Below are 17,679 nucleotides of genomic sequence, written 5' to 3' on the forward strand. Positions count from 1 at the left end.
GAGCCTGATGTGGGGCTTGATCCCAGGACCCCAGGATCATGACCTGAGCTGAAGGCAGCCACTTAACCCATTGAGCCAGCCAGGTGTCCTGAGAACTTGAAAAAAAAAAAAAAAGTATAACTGCAATGCCATTTAAGAAAAAATAATTTCTTAATGTCATCAAATATCCAGTCAGTGTCTTATTTTGTCCAAGGTAGGACCCAAGCAAGGTCTTCCATTGCCTTTGGTTGATAGAGCTCTTAAATCTGTTTTAATTTAGGGCCTCTCCCTCCCTCTCCCACAACTCCCCATCTACCACACCCTGCACTAGTGGTACAGGTGGAGACCGTCTTTCCAAGCTCTAGTAAACAGGCCACTGCTTTCTGATTCCCAGTGGTGACTCATTGCTCCAGATAAACAAACAGCAGCCGCCGGGAGCCCCTCTTTGAGATATCACTTTTTGAGGTATGCTTGATCTTGGGTCCGTTTTCAAGTATCAAAATTTATCAAGGAAAGACACTCTGATTACACACTATACTGGAGGAGATAGAAGTCAATTTCACACTAGAGTTGATATAAGTTTTTTTAAAAGTCTCTATTGGGGGACCGTTCACGAAAGTCAATAAATATTTTGCTCCATTGACACTGCCCTTGGTATCTCTTTTAAATAATAAATATGAAACAAGAAAGCATTTCAACAGCAGTACACATCCGCTACATCATGGTGACCGGGGCCCTTCTTCCTAACCCTCCTTCAGTTTTTGTTTTGTTTTTTTCTTATTTTCTTTCTAGGAAGTGGGATAAAACTAATGGCTTCGCAGGAAAATTCTCCCTGAGGCCTTTTCCCAAGTACTTCCCCCAGCCGAGGCACATCTGGGGAGAGTCGGTGTGAAGTGAAAACACAGGCAGTCACTGATATCTGTGAATTTATTTAGGTCTTCGTGATGCTATTAGCTGCGGGGTTTTGACAGGATTGCTGTGAGATCTCCCAAGGCTGGCGTCACTTAGGACCCAGGAGGAAGCACATTCTCGGGGGGGCCCTGTTTATGCTTCAGACCTGCCCCCGCTTGGACTTGCACTTCACCTTGGCACTTAACACCTGACCAGAGAGAGTCTGAGTCTGGGGGTGATGTCAGCTTGGAGGTGTGAATCTCATTACTGGTTTTCCTACAGTGCCTGCCTGGGATTTTGTCCGGCATTGGAATAGGCAAGAGTTCCAAGCACATGGTACCTCATCCTGACTTGAGTCAATTAAGGAGGGACTCCACGCCCAAGCCGGCCTGGAAGGCCAGGCTGCTCCAAGGGCCTTGGCACAGCAGCTGGAATAAAACTAATAAAAACAACCACGAGCGATCTGTGAAAATGTCAAGGCCAGCACAAACACGCTGACCCTCGTAAACCTTGAGGTGAACTTGGAGAGGCGGGCCCACGCGGCCTTCTGGATGACAAAGCGGGGAAGGAGGCTGAGGGCTCCTCGGCAATTGGTGGGTCGTTCCAAATGGCCCCCTTGCCTGGCCCCGTTGGCCTCTTCTGAGGTGGCTCGCCCCAGGGGATCAGACATCTGGGCCATCTACCCTTTCTTCTAGGCAGACCTTCTTTCCACGCACAACTCCCCGCTGTCATGAATGGACGTGTAGCTTCCAGAACGGAAAGTGCGATGGGTACGTAGCTCCTCATGCTCGTAAAGACACCGAGATCCTAAAATACGTAAATGTGAGGAGTCCGGGCACCACGTTCACCCTTTCTTCTCCTCGCTCCGTCCCTGTACATGGTCCGGGCTGAGCTCACCGCTGTGGCCACAAGCAAATGCCGCGGGCAGGATGCACGGCCTTTCTGTAGACACAGCTGCAGAAGCGACAGAAAGTCACAGAGATGATGAAGGGACGCAGACAGGAGGACAGCCCGGACCGCGGTTCTGTGACTACCATAGGGACTGAACCAAATGACCATTTCAGGACACCCCCCACCCCCACCCCCGCCAAAGTCAGTCAGACTAAGATGAGGAGAAACTAAGCTAAAATGGGGAAAAGGAAAATAAGGAAGATGGGCTTTTGTTACTTTTTTTTTTTTTAATTGACGCAATTTCCAAATGCGCGGTTTCTTTTCAGGTGCTTTCCTGAGGATGTGGTTCTCCTGGGGGCGGGGAGAGGGTAGGGGGAGTGGAGGGAAGGGGGTTCTGAACGGGAAGGGGGCTTCCTTCCGGGGTGCTGGCAGCGTTGCCCACACTTCTAGCCCGGCAGGATGGTCGCAGCGAGGTGTGCTCTGGGATCTGTCACAGAGTTTCGTTGCACATTTCAGTATGTGGGTAATGGTTCCCCTTTATATATATGTATTTGTTTTCCAGATGAATAGTCCTAAATAATACACAGTTCTGAAAAGAGTTTTGCCAAAGTTTATTTTTAAGTACTTTCCTCTGATGGGTGCCTCTCAGAACTCTCTGTTCCTTCAAGTGAGCCACTCAGCCCCCTGTTTCCAAGTCATCTGGCATCAGTGTTGGAGAAGCAGAGAGCAGGTGCCACCGGCCCAACTAATACAGACTTAGAGGAGGGGGCGGGAGGGGGTGAAGGGTGAGGGGTCGGGGGGGTGGCGGGGCAGGGGCGGCAGCTCTGGAGTCCCTTGATCCAGCCAGAAAACCAAGGATGAATTTTCGCACCTCCCTTTCACAACTAGCCACATCCAGACACGGGGTGACCTGGCCTTTCGACCACCACCCGTCTCCCCCCAACTTCCTAATATGATCCCAGCTCCATTCCTGCCCTCTGCCCACTCGTCCTCTGTTTTTTCTAGGACGGTATTTCTCAAACACAAATGTGAGTATTTAGCAAGAGACTCCATGTGCTAAAGCCCTTACACACACACACACACACACACACACACACACTCTAAGCCCAGCTCCCTAGCTAGGTCTGAAATCTGAAACTGCACCCCTCTAACCCTCTCTCCCCTCTGTGTACCTATTACCCTTCATGCCTCCAACCTGCTCTCGGTTCCCAAAGACACCACGTTTCTACACACCTCCTTGTCTTTGCTAATTGTGACTCTTCTGCTGGGAAGGCCTGTCCACTCCCTTCTTCTCCTAGCAAAGTCCTACTCACGACACCTTCTCTACCTTCCTCTCCTGCTGCCCGAGACCCTGTAAAGCTCCCCCAGCCCCACGCTGTGCTGTCCCCGCTGGAAAGACACGGGATATCCCATCCTCCGGAGAACGTCTTTACCAGATTATAAACACCTAAAGAAAGGACCGTGCCCTGTTTATCTTTGAATTCCTAAAACTGGGCTCAGTTTCTGACTCGTAGGAGGTACTCAGTAACCGTCCCTCCACTGAATTTAATTGACCCGAACAACAACAGCCCAGTAAAACCTTTTCCTTGGTTCCTCGGCATTGGCTTTCTTACCGAAACTATTCTCTTTTGGTTCCTTTGCAGTCGTGGTGAACACTTGATCACTTCCGGCCCATGAGATGCTGCTGCTTCTCCTGCAGCCTTGCCTTGCTGGGCCTCCTGTCCCGGGCCAGCCTGGGGTCTGAGCAGCCCACGCTGGTGCCAGCTGTGATGGCCGTTACCTGCCTCCCCTGCCAACAGCGGCCACGACCCAGGGCCAGGTAAGCACAGTCACTAGAAAACCTTCCATCTTTGCCAGCAAAGGAGACTTCTCTGGTCACCTTCCGCAGTAGCAGGCGGCAGGTAGAATTACCCTCACCTGGAACAGAGATGTCCGGTAGGAGACGTCCCTCCCTCCCAACCAAACCACCTCTCCGTCCGCAAGCCTCTGCCATCTAGACTTCTCTCTTCCCTAGATCTCACCTTCTTGGAAGTTGCTTTTCCAGCCCAAGAATCTTCTTGGAATGATCTGAGTGCTGTGGGCAGTCACACAGCTCGAGGGCGGGAGGGGGAAGGATGTGACGAGAACAGGTTCCAAGTGACAAGCACTGGGTCTGTAAAGCATTCTATGAAAACATTAAGATAAAGGAGCACATTTAGAATTGCAGCTCGTCCCCATCAAAAAGGATGGTAGGTAAGTGCCCAGGTGTCGTAGAAATACCTTAGAGATCAACCAGCCTGCACTCCCATTTTACAGATGGGAAACTGAGGCCAGGAGATGGGGCACGGCTTGCCCAAGGTCACACAGCTGACTCACGCTGAGCCTGCTCCAGTCGGGGCTTTTTCCAGCTTCCATACCTAAACTCAAGGACTTACTGGCAAAAACAGACTCCAGGCTTTCCCAGCACCTCCCTCCAGCTCAACTGCTCTGAAGGGGGTTGCTTTTCTCAATCGTGGCCCATTTATTTACAGTGCACATCTGTCTCCTCAGCCGCTGCCGAGCGTGCCTCCTGCTCCGTGCTCTTCGAGGGGTTCCACCTAAGCCATGGTTTCTAAACCAGCACCGGGCGACCTGCGGTGATTTTCTTAAATACAGAATCCTGGTGTTTTCCATTGTTGGTATTTTCCATTTCAGGAGGCTGGGCCTCAGAAAGCTGTAGTCTTGGACTCCTTCACGAGTTCCCCTGTAAGGCAAAATTTCAGGACCATTAAGCCAGCCGTCCTTTCTAGGTCCTTTCTAACCTGGAGATTCTGCACTTATGTATAATAAGAACTCCCTCACCTCTGATTCACTGGCAATCCATCATTCCTAATTTAAAAAAAAAAAAGATACAATCAGCTGTATGGGTGTGTTATCTAGACTTCCAGCAAGAAAACAGGCAGCCAGAGAGACTGTGAAAGTCACTCAAGGTCACCAACAGCCTGCCTCCCACTGTAGGGGAGCCCAGGGCTTTGAACTCGCCGACCACGAGGTGAGGCTGTCCTATAGAATAAGCAGCAGAAAGCAGACCTGTGACCCCGAGTGACTCAGCCGTTGCCCTGCAAGGTGAAGGTCGATTCGTGCCGTGCACCCTCTTTTCACCCATGACATGAGAGCAATAATGTTTGCCTCCATTTCAGGTGGCAAAGCTGCTTAGAAAGCACTGAAAGTATAAAAGTGTTAAGAGAAGCCACGTTGCCTTTTCCAAACAACTCAGACATGATATTCCCCCTGACGTGGTTGTGCTGAGTAAAATTTCCACCGAGATCCACACGGTAATGTGAACTATGAGACCGCTGACATCTTAAACCCCTGTTCATGTAACTTGGGCTGAATGGGTGGCCTCACTCAGTGTGGCTAGTTCCATTTATAATTTATTGAAATCAGCCTAATGCCAAGATGCAACTTTCTCTGGTCGGCTGATTTCTCTTAGTCTCCAGTCAAATCTAAAACCGTGTTAACAGGCCTTGCAACACAGAAGGGGCCTCCGGGGGAGAAGCCCCACACCTTTTCAACAATAAACACCAGACTCAAGAAGCTGGAAACCGAGAGCTGGCTGAAGACAGTTGTTTGGGGATCTAAAGGAAGGTTCCTATAATCATTGCAGACCCCTTGGGGAACACTTAGGCTCGCTTCCTATACCATCTTTGCCCCAACTCCTGCTAATCTATGAGCTGCTAGAAACATAGACTCATTCAGTAGAATGCCTTAGAACTGAGAGCTTAAGAAAGACAGGAGTAAAATTTAAAATTGTTGTATGGGATTTCAATGGCCACCATCATCTCCTGAGATTTAAGATCTGATAATGCTGAAATTTTTTTTTGTAATTTATTCTGATCTGCTTCCGTGCACATAATGTTCCTGCTCAGAGATCCTTATGGCTTTTCCATTGGTCTGTGGGACTGAAAGCTCACACTGATCTTCACATACGTTAGTGGGAAGCCACAGAGAGAACAAGTATGCAGAAATACAGGGGAAAGAAAGAGAGATCAGAGCAAATAGAGCACTGGGACAGGTCAGAGAGAGCGAAATGGACACACTGTGAAACCGTAAAGTCATGTATGGAAACCAGAAAAGCAAATGCAAAAACTGAGAAGGACGGAGAAGAGAGGGAGAATAAGACACTGACATTTCAAGGAACACATATGCCAGGTAGATGGCAAATGCAAGAAACAGTTCTCTATTCCAGATTGGTTTCAGTTGAGGCAGTAGGAGTAGAGGAGAAGGTGGATGGTTTTGCGGGGTGCAGGGAGGAGGAAAGTCATACCTACCATATGTTAACTGTCCAACACAGCCCTAGACCAAGGAAGCTGCAGCCATCCTGGCCCACTTGACAGACTAGAATCAACATGGCAGCATGGCTGGTGTCCAAGTCGCAAGGGAGTAGAGGCCATGGTGTCACCTTGAGGAAGAAGAGAGGGTTCCCAGTGGTCAACACAAATGAGGATCTTTCCACAGAGTGGACTGGAAACTTGAAGGGACTCCATGCTCAAGTTGGCCACCCAGACCAAATGAAGGCCTTCTGGGCTGGCGTGCAAAGCAAGGTGCTCTTGACAGAGCCTAAGTCTCCAGGAGAGATCTTCTGTCATTACACATAGCTTATACCAAACGATCGCTAACGGGTAGCTAGCATTCTTCCAGAATATTGGTTTTTGCACTGGCTTCTGCTTGGGTTCCCCATCAGTTCTGCCATCACTGCGGGCTCCCCAGTGTTCTCAGACTTCTCTCAGATATCAAGGGCTCCTTCTGACCTTCCCAGAGGGCCTTACCAAGTGTCTATCCATTCATTGATCCTTCCTTCATCTTTCTTTTATGCATTAGTAATTTTTCACTATAACACCTCTTGGAAGTGTTCTCTTTCTCTTATATACATATAAGAGACCATTTCTTTCTCTTATATACATGTGTATAATAACTCTTTTACTCAAAAACTCACTAAACAATGAACAAGTGCTATTTCTTCATCGGGGTTTCAAACAAAGATCAATTTGTTTGAAATTTTCTTGACACACAGTTTATTGCTTGGACCAAATCTGAATTGCAAGTCATGTTGATATGAACCTGAAACATCTTGGTGTGTGTACACATGCTCCAGGAGAGGACTGAGGAATTGCAGCATCTATGACTCTGTGACCTTTAGTGTGCCCACACTATTTCCATGTATTTCCAAGCACGTGCTTGTTTAACTCTTATTTTAACTCTGGAAATATCTTTCTGGGCCATAGTTTTATTTTTAACCCAGTGAGAATGCAGAAGTCACCAAAAGGATAAAAAAACAAAAACAAAAAACAAAGAATAACTACAAGAAAGTTTTAATACATTACCTTTTCTGTAGAAACTGTATTGATTGAACTTTCAAATTGTGCTTATTCTTTGTTTTTTTTTTAATTAAGTAATCTCTGCACCCAACGTAGAGCTCAAACTCAGGATCCCAAAATCAAGAGTCACGTGCTCTGCCGACTGAACCAGTCAGATGCCCCAAACTGTGCTTAGTCTTTAACTTAATTTGTTGCCATTGTTCAATTGCTATATTATTCTATCTGAAAATTGTTTGGTATCTTGAGATGGGATACAACACAGTTTTTCACACTAAAATGAATAGAGGTTTGTTTGGGTTCCCCCCCCCCCCAAGTAACAGCTTTTCACTTAGCAGCAGAATTTTTAGTCCATTTTAAAGTCACTTAGTGGGAGATGAGCATACCGTGTTCAAGGTACCCTCGGAGATGCTAGAAAACCAAAGATGAATTGGACCCCGAGCCTGCCTCCAGCTCATAATCCAGTAAGGAACACTGATGGGCAAATGGACAACTTAACAGTGAGAGGAATGCTCTGGAGAAAGTGCAGGGAGTTTAACGCAACCAGGAGAGGGGGATCTCTCATGGGACGTATGGATTTCAAGGTGGGAGACCGTACTTCCTCCTTGAGCAAAGCAAAGGTACTTGCATCTTCTCCCCTTAGTAGTGTGCAAGTTTGGTTGTTAATCTGTAACAAAGTAATTCAAGGTGAGGAGCCCCCCATCTACTGGACAGCTCCACGGACACCTCAAACTCAACTCGCCCAAGGGCCAACTTTGTCCTAACCACAAGCTTGTGTCCCCGGTTGTCTGATCCCTAGACTAAAGAGTCATGCTTGCCCTGCCTTGCCCTGCTCCACCTGATCTGATTCCCAAGCCCTGACAATGTTTCCTCCTCAGCTTCTCAGAAACTGCCAACTTCTCTCCATCCCTTTGCCCCAACCCTATTCCAAGCCACATCCTTTCTTCCCTGGGCTCTTGTCTCCCTTCCTCTAAGCTTGGCTCCACTCTATTCCTTCCTCAGAATGTAGACAGAATAGTATTCCAAAAGCACAAATCTCTGTCTCCTTCCAGGCTAAAGACCTGAAGGGCTTGCCCTTGTCCTTAGGATCAAGGCCCTACGGATACTCAAAGCCCATGAAGATGTGACTCGAGCCTTCTTTCCGAGCATCAGCTCTCCCTCCTGGGGCGTCCCCACACCGAACTTCTTTCAGTTTTTTATAGAAGCTTAATTTCTCACCTCTGGACTTTGTATTTGCTCTTCCCCTTCCTACAACATCCCTCCCCCCCACTCCCCTCCTTCCTTACCTAACTGCCCCCCCTCGGCTTTGTTCTCAGTCCCTCCCTGATGCTCTGACAGGTGGGGGGCCCCTGTTTTGTTTTCTTTTACAGCCCCTTTGATTCCTCTGACCCAATGCTAATCACATTGTACTGCAACTGATTAGTTTCCTCCCCTTTTAGACCGTAGAACTGGGAAGGCAGGGGTCATGGGTGTGCTAGTCACCATTATACCCCTACTACCAAGTCCAGTGCTGGCATATTGTGGAAGCTCAATCTATTGAAGAATGAATGAATGAATGAATGAATTGCTTCCTTCATGAGTAGCTACAGAAAGTTACCTATGGGCTTTAACTCAGGAAATAGATCTTTAAGGACATTTTTTACAATGGTGGTAGGCATAGGGGAGGTATATTTGAAAGTGCCTTATCCCACAGTGGGCTCTTCTTGGTCTCTAAAGGTTGGAACACGTCTGGGTTCCCTAGGAGGTGCCTCTGCTTCCTCTCTAGGTCACCCCCCCACCCATCCACAGTGGCAGGGCCATACTCTGACCCTTGTAACCACCCTCCCCAAATCTCCAGAACCTTCTCTGAACATCTTTCCCATTCCTTTCCTGTTGGTGGGTTCTTCAGAGCCAATGTGAGGCCTGGTGTCTGCTTCCAGAAGCAGGTCTAGAAAAGCCCAACCCCCAGGTACTGCTGAGAGACCCACTGTTTCCTCTGCACCAGTAAGTTATAGAAAGAACAGTAAAAGATAAATTTAATGGTAGACCAGATAGACCAAAAAACAAACAAACAAACAAAAAAACCATATGAATTTTGTGACAACCAATAATACTCATCAGTCAGATCTGTTTTCTTCTTTAAGGGTGAAGGGGGGGGGTGACACACTGGAGCACAGGGAGGGTTTCTAGTCAGACTCCCTGAGTTGGAAGAGCAGGGAACCAATTCTTTGACTTCTCTGCTCTTGATTTTGCTACTGCTGGAGACTGTCAAGGGGGACCCTTAAGCACTTCCCTATCAGCACCATAACGAATTTGTGGTTTCCCAGGCAACTCCCTACATTGGCAAGTAATTTGGCATAAACTTTGTGAGGAACCATTTGGTAACAGAGCAGCCCTAGTATTTTCCGCTCAGCTCCGTTCTGGTCCCTCCGTGATCTGCTCGGCAGGACCGACCACATCATCTGCAGGGCCAGAGCAATGTGAAAACGCAAGACCCCTTGCTCAGAAAGGATTATGAATTTCAAGACAGACAGCAAAGGGCTTCTCTAAGGACAGGGCTCCTTACAGCTGCGCAGATCCAATGTCCTCGACCCCAGCCCTGCTGCTCTGTCTCAGTGGGAGCTGGATCCTGCCAAGGACTTTTCCACATTTCTTTGCCATCTTGCTTCCGCTTAGGTTCCATCAATGGGACGCATGAGTGGGATGGGAGGGGCCCCTGGAAGGCATGAAGGAAGAAAGCATTTGTACGCTACTCTGCTTCCATCTATGCATTGACCCAGTTACTCAACTTCTAAGGATTTATACTAAGGGTATAATCAAGGAGTCGGAAAAGATCTAGCCAAAATACTGTTCATTGCAGCGTTGTCCGTAATAGCAGGACACGGGAAATAACCCAATTCCTAAATACCCAACAATCCACGGGTTAACAATAGTAAGATAAGAAAGGCAATGATTCATGGAAGAGAATAGAATATAAAATCCAGAAATGGACTGAAAAATGAACAGGAATTTAAATCAATACATAGCAAGGATGCTATAAGAAAGGCAGTTACAGACCAATATCCCTCATGAACGTAATATAAAATTCCATTACCAAGTATTAGCCATATATAATCAAGCAATATGTAAAAGGATAAGTCATGACCAAGTGGGGTTTACTCCAGAAATGCAGGGTTTACTCCAGAAATGACTTCAGGGTCAAAAACAAAGTAATATAATTCACTACATTAACAGGATAAAGGCCAAAAAAAAGAAAAAAAAAAAACAACCAACAAACCAGCATATGATCATCCCCATAGATACAGAAAAAGCACTTGTCAAAATTTATGATAAAAACTCTCAGCAAACTAGGAATAGAAGGGGACTTTCTAAATGTGATAAAGGACATTGACAACCTACAGCTAACATCATACTTAATGGTTACGGTTTCCTAGGCAACTCCAAGCCAGGCAGAGCAGTTCAAATTGGCATCAACTTCGTGGAGAGTAATTCGGCAATGCAGAGTCAGCCCATCATTTACCTATTTGCTCCCGTGTAGAACCAAGATCAAGGCAAGGATGCCCACTGTCCCTACTTTCACCAGCATTTTGCTAGAGGTTTTGGTAAGTACAATGAGGTAAGAAAAAAAAAAAGAAAAGGCATTATCAGCTCAAAAAATTTTTAATAGGTCAATAAGATCATAAAGGCATGAGAGGAAGCCATGAGACAGTTATTTCATAATAAGAATATGGAAAACCTTTCTGAAATAACATCTAGAAGTACAGAAAACTGAAAAATACAACAATAATAACATTAAAAACTCCTGCACGGCACAAACACAATAAGTAAAGTGAAAAAGCAAATGACACATTGGGGAAGATGTTTGTGATCCATGCAGAGAGAAGGCTGATGTCCTAATATAGAAAGACCCTGTGGGAGAAAAATCTTATGGTCTGAAAGAAAAGGGGTAATAACTATGGATAAAAAATATATATATAATATATAAATATATTATAATATATAATTTTAATATAATATATATTAGAATATATATTTATAATAAATATATATATTATATATATATATATATATATAGTCAAAATCTCTCAGTCATGTGAAAAGATACTCAACCTCACCTATAATGAGAGGTGGAAAATTAAAAGCACCCTAAAATATCATTTTTATTAATCACTTCAGCAAAGATTGAACACGTTTTTAACCAACTTGTTGATGGGGATGGGAGTAACACATTCTCCTGCAGACCTAGGAGGAGGCGTCTATAAACTGGTACAAAGTCTGGAGAAAGCAGTTTGACATCCCTCAGAGTTACGAATGCAGGTATCTTTTAATCGGGCATTTCATTTCAAGAACTTCCTCCTACGGCTCCATTGCCCCAGTGTGAACGAAGGTTATTTCTGGTAATAATTTTTGAAATTCCAAAAGATTCAAAGTAACCTAAATGCTGAGCAGCAGGGGACTTGTTAAATAAATTAAGGTACATTTATATCAGAATTCTTTTTTTTTTTTTTTAATTTTATTTATTTGCCAGAGAGAGCACCAGCAGGGAGAGCTGCAGGCAGAGGGAGAAGCAGGTTGTCCGGCCTAGCAAGGAGTTCATTTCGGGCTCAATCCCCTGGGGTCATGATCATGACCTGAACCAAAGGCAGATGCTTAACCAACTGAGCCACCCGGGCGTCCCTTATATCAGAATTACATGGAAGCCCTTAAACTTAAGGAAACTACATATATTGATCTGTAGTGATTGTAAGATATATTATTATGTTAATAAAGTAAGGTATGGGGTACCTGGATGGCGCTGTCGGTTGAGCGTCAGACTCTGGGTTTCTGCTCAGGTCCTGATCTCAGGGTCATGAGAGGACACCCCACAATGGGCTCCAAGCTCAGTGCAGAGTCTGCTTGAGATTTTTTTCTCCCTCTGTCCCTCCTGTTCGTCCTTTCTCTTTCTAAAGTAAATAAATAAATCTATCTTTTTAAAAAATAAAGTAAGCCACAGAGCACTGATTTGATATTAGCCATTTGTGTTCAGTGTAAGCAAGATATATATATGTATTTGCTTGGATGTACATAAAACACCTGAGGAAGAACTTACCTCCTGAAAAGGGCGGGGGGGTGTTGTGCGGGACAGAAATATTCCGTTGTTTCCGAAAAAGGTAACAAGAAAAGGGACAAGGTTGGGAAAGAGATTTTGCATTACTTAGCCTTTATACTTTTTTAACTGAACCGTGTGAATGTTTACTTATTCAAGAGAGAAATTATTTTTTAAAATAATAAGGTAGAAGAATGTGATGTAGGATATGGAAACCATTCACAGAAAATTGTTAGCTGAAAACGAGATTTTGAAAAGTACAGCCTGATCTCACTTTTGTTTTTTTGTAAATGTAGAGAGGCAGGGCCCCTGGGTGGCTCAGTCAGTGAAGGGTCTGACTCTTGATTTCAGCTCAGGTTGTGATCTCGGGGTCATGAGTTCGAGACCCCCAGCAGGCTGTGCAGTAAGTGTGCAGTCTACTTAAGATTCTCTCCTTCTCTGCTCCTCCCCCAACACTGTGCACACGCACACACACTCTCTCTCTCTCTCATAAATAAGCAAATTGTGCAGCATGTCATAATATGCTAAGTGTCACAGGACAAAAGAAAACTTAGGAGCGAGCAATCACAGTTGTCTAAATGCAACAGTCAGGGTAGATAGACCACTTTTAGAGGGGGACTGGGGAGCAAAGACTTGAGGAAGGTGTGGGAGTGAGCCATGCAGAACCCTCTCTTGTTTTTTTACAGATTTTATTTATTCATTTGAGATAGAGAGCACAGTGCGGGGGGTGGTGCTGGGATAGAGGGAGAGGGAGACGCAGGCTCTCCGCTGAGCAGGGAGCCCAGGTGGGGCTCCATCTCAGGACCCTGGGATCACAACCTGAGCCAAAGGCAGATACTCAACCAACTGAGCCACCGCAGCAGCCCAGGCAGAACCCTCGTGGAGCGGAGTTTCCAGGTTGGAGAAAGAGGCTGGATAAGGACTTGGACAGTTACTCAAGGAGAGATGGGGAGCACTGTGGAGATCTGAGCAGAGGAGGGACCTGACCTGGTATGGGGGTCAAGGAGAGCACTGTGGCAGTCGTGTTGAGAAAAAAAGGAGCCAGGGCTCAGTGGGAGCACGGAGAGCAGCTAGAAGGCTCCTGCAGTTAGCAATGGAGAGAGGAAGGTGGTCGTGAAATTGACAAGTGCAGATTCAGGATATATTTGGAAATCACAGCTGACAGGATTCCTGAGGGCTTAGCCCAGGGGTATAGGTTAAGGAACAGAATGAAGGATAACTCCTCAGTTCCTGGCCTGAGCAACCAGAAGCACAGGAATGCCTTTTTCCAAAGATGGGAGGGCCTTGTATGAAGCCGTTGTAGGGAGAAATAACCAATAGTTCCATTAGAATATGCTAAGTTTGAGATGCCTGCTAGATAATCAAGTGGAAATGATGAATGGACAGATGGACAGACAAATGTGGAATTCAGGAGTGAGGTCCAGACTGAAGATAAAAACTTGAGAGTCAGGAGCACCTGGGTGGCTCAGTGGGTTAAGGGTCAGCCTTTAGCTCAGGTCATGATCCCAGGGTCCTGGGATCGAGTCCTGCATCGGGCTCCCTGGTCAGCAGGGAGTTTGCTTCTCCCTCTGCCCCTTTCCCCAGCTTGTGTGCTCACTCACTCTCTCTCAAAGAAATAAAATATTTAAAAAATATTTTTGAGAGTCATTGGCAGCTAGAAGGTAAGGATTCTATCACCAAGAGAGCGAGTGTAGGTGTAGAGAAGAGCCAAAGGGGACAGGGCCCTGCGAGGTTTAGAGAGTCCAAAGAAGAAATGAAACCAGCAAAGGAGATGAAGAATTAAACTATTTTCCCTGAAACACTGTCTCCCCTTTGCTTCTAAGACGGCATATTTTTCCTGTTTTCCTCCTCCTTCATTGTCCTCCTTAGTCTTCTTTGCTCTAAGCTGCATGAAGAGAAATGCCTGGCCAGGGGATTCGGTAGGATGGAGCTCCTTCGTGACCTTGACAAGAGTGGTTTTGGTGGTGCAAGGACAGTGAAGGTCAGATGGGCATGAGATCAAGAGGGAATGGGAGACATAGGCACACAGGCAACTTTGAGATGTCTGCAGCCAAGAAAAAAGTGGCAAAAAGAGTAATAATGGAGAGGAATTGGGGGCTAAGGAGATACGTACAAACACATAATAAAGAAAGGAAGGGAAGGGGTGCCTGGGTGGCTCAGTCCGTTAAGCATTGGACTCTCGATGTCGGCTCAGGTCACCATCTCAGGGTCATGAGACTGAGCCCCACGTTAGTCTCTGTGCTGAGCGTGGAGCCTGCTTAAGATTCATTCATTCTCTCTCTCTCTCTCTCTTTTTGCCCCACCCCTGCTGCTTACACACACATTTTCACTCTTTCTCAGTCTCCCTCTCTCTCTCTCAAAAATAGAAAGGAAGGACTACACCATGTTTTTGTGTCCCCAAGAATTACTTAAGAGACGGGGACAGCTGATGAGCAGGAGATAGGGGATAATCCCAGGAGCAGTCATTAGGTGGTTGAGAGAAGGAGGGATCATGGTGCCAAGTGGAAAGATCTGGTTTACCTAAGGGCCCGGATGCTACTACCTCCCTGTGGCAGGAGGGAAGGCCAAGCCAGGGCAGAGAGGCAGGTGGGTTGGAAGCTATGGTGCTGGGAAGATAGGGCAGTTCTTGTGAAACTGTGTTTATTTTGTCAGAGATTAAGGAGCAAGGTTTTCAGCTCAGAGTTTGGAAGGGGAGAGGGGTGCAGGGTCATTTCAGAGTGTGAGAGAGCAAACAGAGTAGGGAAAAGCAGAAGGGCGGTGTTGATCATGAACTTGAGATTCACGATCGTAGAATTAGTGAGGACGCCACTGTTGGATTTGTCCTGTGGGTTAAGCTGGACAGAATCAGGGTCTTGCCAGGTGGGTGGTCCCAGGAAGAAGACAGAGAGAGGTGCATGGATGGTAGAGTGATGGACAGAGACCATGAAATCGAAGCTGGATAGGAGAGTTGTGAGACGGTGAAGGCCATGAGGAACAGTGAAGGAGTAGGCTGAAGGTCAAAGTAAGGTCAAAGAACGGTTCAAGTGGGTTATTAGAGTAAATAAGGTGGAGGGGGAGGAGGTGTTGGTCAGACACCAGTTGGCTTGAGATGAAGAGAGCAGAGATAGTGCTGTTCTTTAGAAGTAAAAAAGGTCCAGGGAATCCACATGACAAAGGTCCAAGGTGGAGGGGAAAAGAGTTGCCGTGGGGCGACTGGGGTTCCTGACAGGTCGTTATTCCACAAGGCTGCTAGAGTCCCCTGAAACATTAGCAGGGGTGGCGCGAAGGTGGAGGACTGTGGGTCAGGTGCTGGAATCTCCGGGAAGGAGAGGGTATCCACAGGAGACGGCAGAAGGGGGTGGTGTAGTGTGCTGGGGGTTCGGCAGCTGGGGGGTAAGGCTGGGTGGAAAGGGCAGAAGACTGACTTGAGATTCCCCAGCGCAGGTGGACCTCCTCTGTTCCAAACTCCACTCTGTAGTATCTCAACCGGCTCCTTTCCCTCTTCTGGCACCTGAGGGGCCAATTAGGGTGACGGATTCATTCAAGGTCATGGGGTCAGAAGGCAACCACTGAACCACGGGGGGACTTGCATTCCCTCTTCTCCACTACCCAAATTCCAAGGCTGCGTTTGGAATATTCAAAAGGACATTTTAAATGCCCCTGTTTGTTTCCACCTCTGTGCAATGTTCGTGCTGCTGCCGAAGGACAGGGAGCTGGTAACCATGACAGTGGAGCCCAGAGCTGTGGTGAAGAGGTGGTTTATAAATGGGGGTGAGCTTCAGGTGGGTGGCCCCCAGAGCGCACCCTCATGGCCTCCGGGGAGCTCTTTGTTCACTCAGCTTATTTAGGAAGAGAAACCGAATTCTTCCCTGCTGGGAAGCAAGCTTTGCAAGGGAAGGTTTTGCCAGACTCCATAAGGAGAGGGTGTGTCCCTGGGAGCAGGTTTGGGGGGGGCGCTGCCTGAAAACCTCAGCAGGGAACTTCCGGCACCCTGGCCCGAACAGGACAGCCTGTGATGGCCAATTAGCCAGCCCCGCAGCATCCTGGATTCGGAGTCCTTGCACACTGTCGGTTCCCGCACTACCCCTCCCGGGACAGGTGGCCACTCCTAGGGGTGGCCCAGAGCCCTGGCCAAAAAGGCAGCCAGGCAAGGCCCCCACAGGATGGTATCTGGTGCCAAGGGGGGGGGAGTGAGGATAAAGGAGTGAGGGGGGAGGCTGTCCCCTCTTCCGGTTCCTGGATGGGGAGCCCTAAGAGCCTCTCCTTCCAGGACCAAGAGCCCCAAGTGGACCCAGGGCAAGGCAGGGCAAGGCAGGGCAAACCCAGGCCACAGCTCGGGTCCAGGGAAATCTCATGACTGCAGTGTTTTGCAGCAGGTTTCCCAGCTGCTCCGGGGCGGGAGGCAGCGTGGGGTGGTGGGGGCGCGGCGGAGGGAGGGGGAAGGCGAGGAGGGAAGTAAACAGGAGACCACAGAGAGAGCCAGTTCCCGGCGTTCAGAGAACACCAGCCGCCTCCGGTCCCCGGTGGGTGGCTGTATGTGTGCAAATGAAAGCGGGAGGGGAAGGGGGAGAGGGAAGGGTAAGCACGCACTTCTCGGCTGTTATCCACCCACCCCGCTTTTCCCGCCCCTCCAGCCCACTCCCCTCTGGGGTGAGGGGGTGGGAAGGAGACGTTCACGAAGCGCCCACCCCCAAGTGAGCGTCGCGGGTTTAGCGGTCTGTGAATCAGACACTGTCTCAGCAGCTCGTCACCTGCGCTCAGTAGGGGAACAGGGGGCGGCCCTGGGACTTGGGAGAGGGGAGGTTGGGTAAGTGGAGGACGACCCAGGACGGGCCAGAGCGCGGGGGGACGCCTGCGGCTGGGAAGAACGGGAGTGTACCTCCCAACACCTACACGAATCCCAGCCCGGTCCCTGGGACAACGGGCCAGAGGGGTGGGACGGAGGCTTGGGGACACAACTCGCGGGGGAATTGGCAGCAGGGGTGGGAACAGGAGGTGGGGGTGGGAGTGTACCGCCCGGGAAGCGGTGGGGTGCAGGGCCGGCGGGGGTCGTGGGGCAAGCTGCTGCCCGCCGCCTGCCCGCGCGGGGTTATGCGAGGTAACCGCGAGCCGGGAGGAGGAGGGAGGCGGCGGGGGCCGCGGGCCGGGGTGTCTGGCGCTCGTTGGACAAAGAGATGATGAAACGTGAGCGCTATATTTACCAAGGGGGTGGAGACCGGGCGAGGGGGGGTTGGTAAAAAGGACAAACTGTTCCACAACAACCACAGGAAACACAGCCCATCTGACTCACCGGGAGGGCTGCGCCGACCCCCTCGCGGGCTTAGCCCCCAGGCAGGCGCGAGGCTGGAGGGCGTGGATGCCCCCGGGCGGACCCAAGCTGGGAGCTACGGCCGGGGGTTGGGTTGATTTATATAAATAAAGACACCTTAGATCCCAGGACTGCGTGCGTGCGCACGTGTGTCCGTGGCTTTTGTGGGGCAAGGGAGCGCGCGGAATGGAAAGAATGTTTCCTAACCCCGTGGCCCGACCATCGCGGGAGAG

General features: G+C 48.5%; 1 long non-coding RNA gene across 1 annotated transcript; it reads right to left on the reverse strand.

Annotated features, from left to right (window-relative positions):
- Window positions 1-1,725: 1,725 nt before the first annotated feature.
- On the reverse strand, window positions 1,726-4,478 carry LOC122916975. Its single transcript, XR_006386338.1, has 4 exons — window positions 4,270-4,478; window positions 3,783-3,925; window positions 3,375-3,678; window positions 1,726-1,824 (listed from the first exon to the last, which is right to left on the reverse strand). It is a non-coding gene; the product is annotated as an uncharacterized LOC122916975 (long non-coding RNA).
- Window positions 4,479-17,679: the final 13,201 nt, after the last annotated feature.

The sequence above is a fragment of the Neovison vison genome, chromosome 9 (genome assembly GCF_020171115.1).
Source record: "Neovison vison isolate M4711 chromosome 9, ASM_NN_V1, whole genome shotgun sequence".
In the NCBI taxonomy this organism is placed as follows: Eukaryota; Metazoa; Chordata; class Mammalia; order Carnivora; family Mustelidae; genus Neogale; species Neogale vison.